The 7,580-nt window shown below is 35.7% G+C and overlaps 1 long non-coding RNA gene across 2 annotated transcripts; it reads left to right on the top strand.

Moving 5' to 3' along the window:
* Positions 1 to 3,048: 3,048 nt before the first annotated feature.
* On the top strand, positions 3,049 to 6,222 carry LOC141719933 (uncharacterized). 2 transcript variants are annotated; one of them, XR_012574187.1, is made up of 4 exons: positions 3,049 to 3,389; positions 3,485 to 3,616; positions 5,583 to 5,752; positions 5,931 to 6,222. It is a non-coding gene; the product is annotated as an uncharacterized LOC141719933 (long non-coding RNA). The 2 variants fall into 2 exon arrangements; XR_012574186.1 differs by having other exon boundaries at positions 3,050 to 3,616.
* The last annotated feature ends 1,358 nt before the right edge of the window (positions 6,223 to 7,580 follow it).

Below are 7,580 nucleotides of genomic sequence, written 5' to 3'. Positions count from 1 at the left end.
GTTCACCAATGCAAATCGATGGGAGATTGGCTAACCAATGACTTAAGCAATAAGGATCAGTAGGAGAAATTGAAGATGTCTTGTCAAGAAAAGGAAACTGCATATCATGAAAAACGACATGACGAGAGATAAATACCTCTTTTGTGTCAATATTCAAGAGTTTGAAACCTTTGTGGCCAGGCAGATAACCCAAAAAGACAGACCTGATGGCCCTGGCATTAAACTTATCAGGTTCACGAATGGAAGCGTAACAAAGGCAACCAAATACGCGAAAAAGATCATAATCCGGCAACTTCTCATATAAACATTCAAATGGTGTTTTATTATCAAGAACTGGAGTAGGTAAACGATTGACTGTATATGTAGCAGTCAAAATACATTCATTCCAGTAAATGATTGGAAGCCCAGATTGAAAACGAAGAGCACGAGCAACTGAATAAGAGCTGACGATGTTTTTGTTCAACTCGACCATTCTAAGCTGGTGTTGCCACAGAAGAAGCCTGGTGTATAATCCCATGATCAGTCAAAAGGGATCGCATAGCAACATTAAAAAATTCAGTACCATGATCACTCCGTATTTGAAGAACCTTAGTGTGGAACTGTACTTCAACATATTTCAGAAAATCACGAATGTGAGCAAATACAAAATGCTTGTTAGGCATTAGGAATGTCCAAACCACACGAGTATGATCATCAACCACAGTAAGAAAATATCTTCTACCAAGGTGTGATTCATGAGCATAAGGTCCCCATAAATCAATATGTAAAAGATGGAAAGCCTTTTCAGCACGACTGTGACTCAAGGAAAAAGGTAGCTTAGTTTGTTTTGAAAGAGGACAAATAGGACAACACTTGTTACTCTTATCAGAAACAGCTCCTTTAATCTCAGAAATGTGATGTAGGACATCATTGGAAGCATGACCCAAACGTAAGTGCCATAATGCACTAAGTTGATGCTTATGGACCACATTATTCACCAAGTTCGAAACCATTCGTGCAGGAGTACAAGAAACAGAACAATCCAAATGATAAAGGCCATCAACCAGCTTGCCAGTTATCAACGGAGTGACAGAGTCGTTGCCAAAAAACTCACAATGTGTAGGCAAGACGACCATACTTCCTTGAGAATCAGCCAACCATTTCGAAACTGAAAACAGATTATATCCAAACACCGGTACATACAAAACATTATGCAGTTCTATATTGGAATGAACAACAAACGTACCAGCCTGTTGCACTAAAATGGTGTTTCCATTTGGTAAAGCCAAGTGAACTTGCTCAGGCATATTGTGAACATTTTTCAGTAAATCAAGTGAACAACAAATATGATCCGTTGCCCCTGTGTCTACCAACCAAGTCTAAGCAGAAGATGCAGTTACAACCAAACTAACTCGAGAAGTAACCATATTAGCAAAGTGCTCTTCAGGACTGCCAACACTCTTGGGATTACCCATAAAGAAAGACATCATTTGGCTGAGTTGGTTAATCTGACCTTGCATTTGTGTAATTTGATCAGACGAAGATGACTGAACACTAGTCTGAGCTGAATTAACCTGAGTAGACTTAGGTAAATTTCTGAATTGTGATGTAGATCCCTGAGAATTAGAATTCTGTGAACCAGCACCCACATCCTTCTTTTTCTTCCAATTTGGAGGATATCCAATTATTTTGAAACAATTCTCCTTTGTGTGACCATTGTAATTACAATGTGAACATTTAATACTAGATTTCACTTGAGTAGAACTAGAAAATTTCTTAAAATTGGAAGAATTGAGAGACGAATCAACCGGAGCAGCCACAGCATGTGCAACTGAATTAACAGGAGAAGAAAGAATTGAATGTCCTTGGCGAGTTTTCTCATCTTGTTTCACGAAAGCATATGCTTGAGAAACAGTAGGTGAAGGCACCATCATTAAAATCTGGCCACGAATCATAGAATTACTCTCATGAAGTCCCATGAGAAATTGAAGTAACTTGCGTCTTTGATCCCTTTCAGTCTGCAATTTATGTGCTCCACAAGTACAAGCAATAGTAGGTTCAAGGACTGCATATTCATCCCACAATCCTTTGAGCTTGTGAAAGTAAATCTCAACCGATTTTGTGCCTTGTTCTAGACTATGAATGTCTTTAAGCAACTGAAAAACTCGATATCCACTAACACCAGAAAATCGTTCATGTAATTCTGTCCAAACTTCTTGAGCTGTGTTGACATAATTCAATCCATCGGAAATGTCATCAGCAACAAAATTGAGTATCCAAGTAATAATCAAGTCATTGACTCTCTCCCACTGTGCACACAACGGTGATGTAGCAGCTGGTTTCGGATAAGCTCCATTAACCAACACAAACTTATTACGAGCATTGAGAACAATCTGCATAGATCTACTCCAAGGAGCATAATTATCTGGTCCTGTGAGTTTCTTAGCAAGCAATAACAAACCTGGATGATCCGTGTTATGAATAAATAACGGATGTGTATTGTTATCTACCACAATTTCATTATAATCAGGCACAACTATGTGCTCTTCAGTTTTATCGAGATCGTCATCTAAAAGACTACTCAAATCAATATCATGAACAACATTAACATATGCATTTTTCAACATGACTGAATTATCAAGATAAGAGGAATAACACGCCAATTTGTTGGAAACAAGTTTAAATGACGTAAATCAACCACAAATCAGATCTAAACAAACGATTATAGTCTCAACTATAGATCGAAAATTGAAAATAATCAGGAAAACAGGATGAAATCGAGAAAACCTGAAAAATTAGGGCTCAGATTCGTCAAATCAAAAATGACGAATATGAAGTATCGAATTGAATGAATCGAACCAAGTAAAACAATAATTGGATCGAGAATCAGTCATGTTAAGCTCTGATATCATAATAGAATTGTAATACTAAGCTATGAAACACAGTGTATAGCTATGGTGGATTGATGAAGAAAGAAGAGAGATGAAATATATCTATTCAAAATATCTAGTTAACAATGAACTGTAAGTCTAAATACTTATACAAGTATGGTCAACTACAGTTGACTCATTCTAACAAACTAACTGAATTACCTAGGTGGAATACAGCTGACATATTAGCAACCCTGCCTCAAGTCCATGTAACTGCAACCAAGGCTGTGCTTATTTGAGACTTCAAAGATCGACCAATAACAGCCTTATGCTGTGGCTTTAGGTTCACCAATGCTGAGGCATGATCAGATATATCATTATTTGTACTAGTTTCGTTCATATAGAAGAGTGAATTTACGATGTGGTGATATACCAAGGATTCCTTCGGGGACAACTGTGTATCTGATTAAAAGAGACAACAATGAAAAACGAGGTATTATCAAGCTCCTGCAGCCTGTCTTTACACCTGGCATCGCAGAGGTGATTAATTTAATTTTTATTACATTTTAGTTTGATCTTACCACTAATAATATATATAATCTAAATTGGAGTGAATAACCGTGGTGCCCAACTAGATCCACCATCAGTCTTGTTTATAAACTCAAGACCTGTCAAAGCATGAACTGCACTTGATTTAGGTGAAGTTTTGGATGGTCAGGTCTGATGTTGTTTCCGGGCTTACTATTGCTAGCCTTGCCATTCCTCTGGTATGTATTTGATTCTTGAATTTTTATGTATTTATTTATGAATGTTTCTGTTTTTTATTTTCTTGATTATTTTGCAGTTTTAGACTTCTAGGCAAACACATGCATGTGTATTATATGTTTTTAGGGTGATTCTTGAAACCCCTTTTATTATTTGATTTTTGGGTGATGAATTGTTGAGTATACTTGGGAATTTTGTGTTTTGTGCAAGGAATTAGTTATGCTAAACTTGCGAATTTGCCTCCTATAATTGGACTTTGTAAGTCTCATGTAACTCTCTATTGTACTAATGGATTTGTGTATTGAGTTTATGTTGGTGTTAGTTTAGCAGTGTTAAAATTTGGTAATTACTGAAGTTATTAATTCTAATGTGTGATTCTTTATTTTTAGGGATGATTACTTGACTAATACATGCTATTTCTTGATTTTTATTTATTGTTGTTTTTGTTGTTATTTTGTAGATTCGATTTTTGTGCCACAATTGATATATTATGTTCTTGGGAGTTCTAGACATCTAGCAGTTAGTCAGGTTTAGCGTCTCTTGTGATGGGAACTATACATTATAAGAAATCGTACAACAAATTTTAGGGCTCCAGATATCGACCCTGTTCGTTTTGGTCTCGTGTGCATAACATGGTGCTATATCTGTAACCATCTCCTCCCCGGGACATCAAAACCAGCACATTCAGATTTCACATGTCTTGGCCATAATCTTCTCTGGCCAACTCTTTATCTCACTATACCGTACCCAACCTTTAATATCGACTATAGCTTTCTTCTACATGAAAAACATAAATCAATACATGAAATTTTATAAACTAATTCAAAATATCTTGGTGAAATTCATGAAAGTCAATGCGCTTGGTCTTGGTACCTTGGCAATTCCTATAACTATATAAGAAAGTAAAATGGCTAAGTAGGCTTAAACGTCTAAGGATTTGCTACATTCTCATGGAAACAGTCCATGAACTTTAAGCTTTAGGAAAAAGAGGAACCAGGAAACTGAAATAATAAGCTAACTTACCAGCAACACTTTAGTAATCGTGAAACAACTATATACATATAGATCAGTCCTAGAACTAATATTAGCATTCAGCTTCTTGTTAAAGCAGACAATTTTTAGTCATAAATCTACTTGGTGCCTGTACGTTAATCTACAATATGAATAGCCTCATTTATGGTTATATTCTAGATTTGGTCCAAACTTAGCTTCAAGAAGTATGAACATGTCATTATTAGTGACTGTTATACGGATAGTTTAACGTTAATTTTTAGTTGTATATCTATATGTGTTAAATGATATTAATGTTTTAATTCTATCTGGTATGAATTTCTATAAGCCTCTTGTTTTTTTTCAAAAAAAATAGTACAAATTTTACTTTAAGCCCCGATTGAACTACTGGCTTTTACGGCTACTTTCTTTGCTGGAGTATTCCAGGTTGGTCTTGGACTGCTAAGGTATTCAGTTGTATTTTATGCTGAAAAAGATTGAAGTGTTACTGTATTTGGTTAGGAAAGTGAAAAGAATAATTTACTTGACAAAGTCGATACTAATGTTGATGGCTGGGAAAAAAGTTATTCCCATAAGAATCATTTATAATTGGTAATGTCAGTCATGCAACTTTTAGTGGTTGTAAATTTTCCTGCTATACTTCTTGCTCGGTAAATCATATATTATCTTTAAAATGGTTTAATAGTAACAAATTATCTTAAATGGAGTTGGCTTATGTAATAATATGCTTATTTAGCATCACCCGAGTTCTGTATAATTTAGAAATGGTACTTAAATTAAGCTTGAATCCTCTAATATAACAATGTCGTTTAAAGAACTTTTTGAATCCTTTAGTGTAACAGTATTGTTTACAAAGCTTTTGTTTAGTCTTAAAGTATAGGTAAATGCATATCTTTGATTGATAAAAACTTGAATCTCTCTTCTCAAATCCATTTTGATACAATTTGTGTTTGACAGGTTAGGATTTGTGATTGATTTTCTATCGAAGGCAACTGTTGTTGGATTCATGGCTGGCAACTATCATAGTATCATTGCAACAACTTAAAGGGCTGCTTGTGATAGTTCATTTCATAAACAAGATACAAATAATTCATGCATTGACCTCTATTTTTCGAAGAACAGATGAGGTAACGATATGCATTTAAGAGATATGAGTGTGATTTATGTGTCTGTGGAAGTGTGAAAAGGGAAGTTTTAAATTTTTATATAACTGTTGAGATATTAAATGATGATAATCTATCCTAGCAATTATTATCTTGTAGCTTATGAATATATATTTTTTAATCATTTATCATCATCTTGTAGGTACGTTAAAAAAACACACAATTCTTTCTCCAAATCAAGTGATCAAGGCGACAATGACACCTGTGGCCCTCAAGACGACAAACTTCTTAGATATTCTATTATACATTGTCAAAATTTATGGTTATCTATGTACTTTGGTTGTAATTTAGCACTTTTTCCGTAGTTGTAATATATATTGGGTTGTAGTAGTTGATGTTTGAGGTAGTTTGGATATTATATAGTAGTATAGTTTGGACTTATACTACTCCCTAGTAGTATGGTTTGGAGACTGTAATGGGATTTGTATTTTTAAACGGATCATATATTTTGAAATATTTAAAATTAAAAATTACATTTTCCTATTCTAATGTAATATATGTTTATATAAAGTGTTAGTGGGTCCCACTGATGCAATCTTGATCAAGATATTGTATCACTCATTTTGCGTTACATTTGGGCCTTTTAGTGTTACAGTAGTTGCCTATTATAACGTTTTCTTCTCTGTTACAATATATTAGTGAAGTGTTACATTAGAGTGTCTATTGTAATGCTCGTATACGTAACGCCTCTTGGTGTTACAATAGACCTAATGTTACGCTTTTGGGCCTATTGTAACACCATTTAGGCATTATAATAGCTCACTTATGGCGTAGTGCTTTGTTGTCTCCCACCAATAGTTTGATTTACCTTTAAGAAAGCAAGTGGCATACTCCACCTTCTGATTATCTCCAACATTTGTTAAGGCAAAAGCCTTTTCCATCTCCTTGAGCCAAGCATGAGCTTCTACTGGGTGTTGAGTTCCTCAAAATTCTGGGGGTTTTACAGATTGGAATGTTTTGAAAGTTGTGACGTTTGCTGGGGGTGGTTGAGGTGGTTGTATTTGTTGAAGAAGTTGTTGTTGGGCTATAGTAGCAGTTTGTTGGCGTACCAATTCCATAAGTTGTGCTATATCGGGGTATTGGTTTTCTCCTTCATTTTCTTGGTTATTTGTAGGTCTTCCTCGGGCTCTTCTAGGTGCCATTTTCTGAAATAAGAGTTATACAGTTTGAGTGATGCAGAAAATAGGGTTTTATTTGTATTCAACAGGGTATACAGTTTTCAATATAACAATAAAGATGATGCATGGTTATGAGCAAGAATTTTAAAGAACAAATATAGAAATCAAGGAAAATGTATAGTTAAATTTAACATGATTCAAGTCGAAAGGTACGAATCACAAGGTAAAAATACGAATACAGATCCGAATTAAAACAATACGAGAGTCCAGAAACGGAAACAAATAACATGGTAAATAAAAGGAATAGCCTAATCCAAGCAACTAAAGGTCAAGTCCCCTAGAACTCATCCTAAGCCTCCTCCTCGGACTCCTCCTCGGGTTCCTCCTCAGACTCCTCCTCATGGGTCCTTGCGATATCAGGGGTAGTGTCCTCACGTAGCATATTGACCATGCTCCCAAGCTCATCCACTATCGTCTGCACAGTAATCTGACTGGTCCGGTCGCGATGCACGGGCATCTCCTCCAATCTTGATGTGGCCACCTGGATTAGTGACTCGAGCCTCGAAATGGTTCTCGCCTTAGGCCCGCTACCCATCTCTTGCTTACTTTCATAGAGCTCTTCAAGACGTTCCATCAGCCTGACATACTTTCCTTGGAGAAAGTCATGATGCATC

Source organism: Apium graveolens, chromosome 1 (genome assembly GCF_009905375.1).
Source record: "Apium graveolens cultivar Ventura chromosome 1, ASM990537v1, whole genome shotgun sequence".
Taxonomy (NCBI): Eukaryota; Viridiplantae; Streptophyta; class Magnoliopsida; order Apiales; family Apiaceae; genus Apium; species Apium graveolens.
This window is presented reverse-complemented; position numbering and strand designations above follow the sequence as displayed.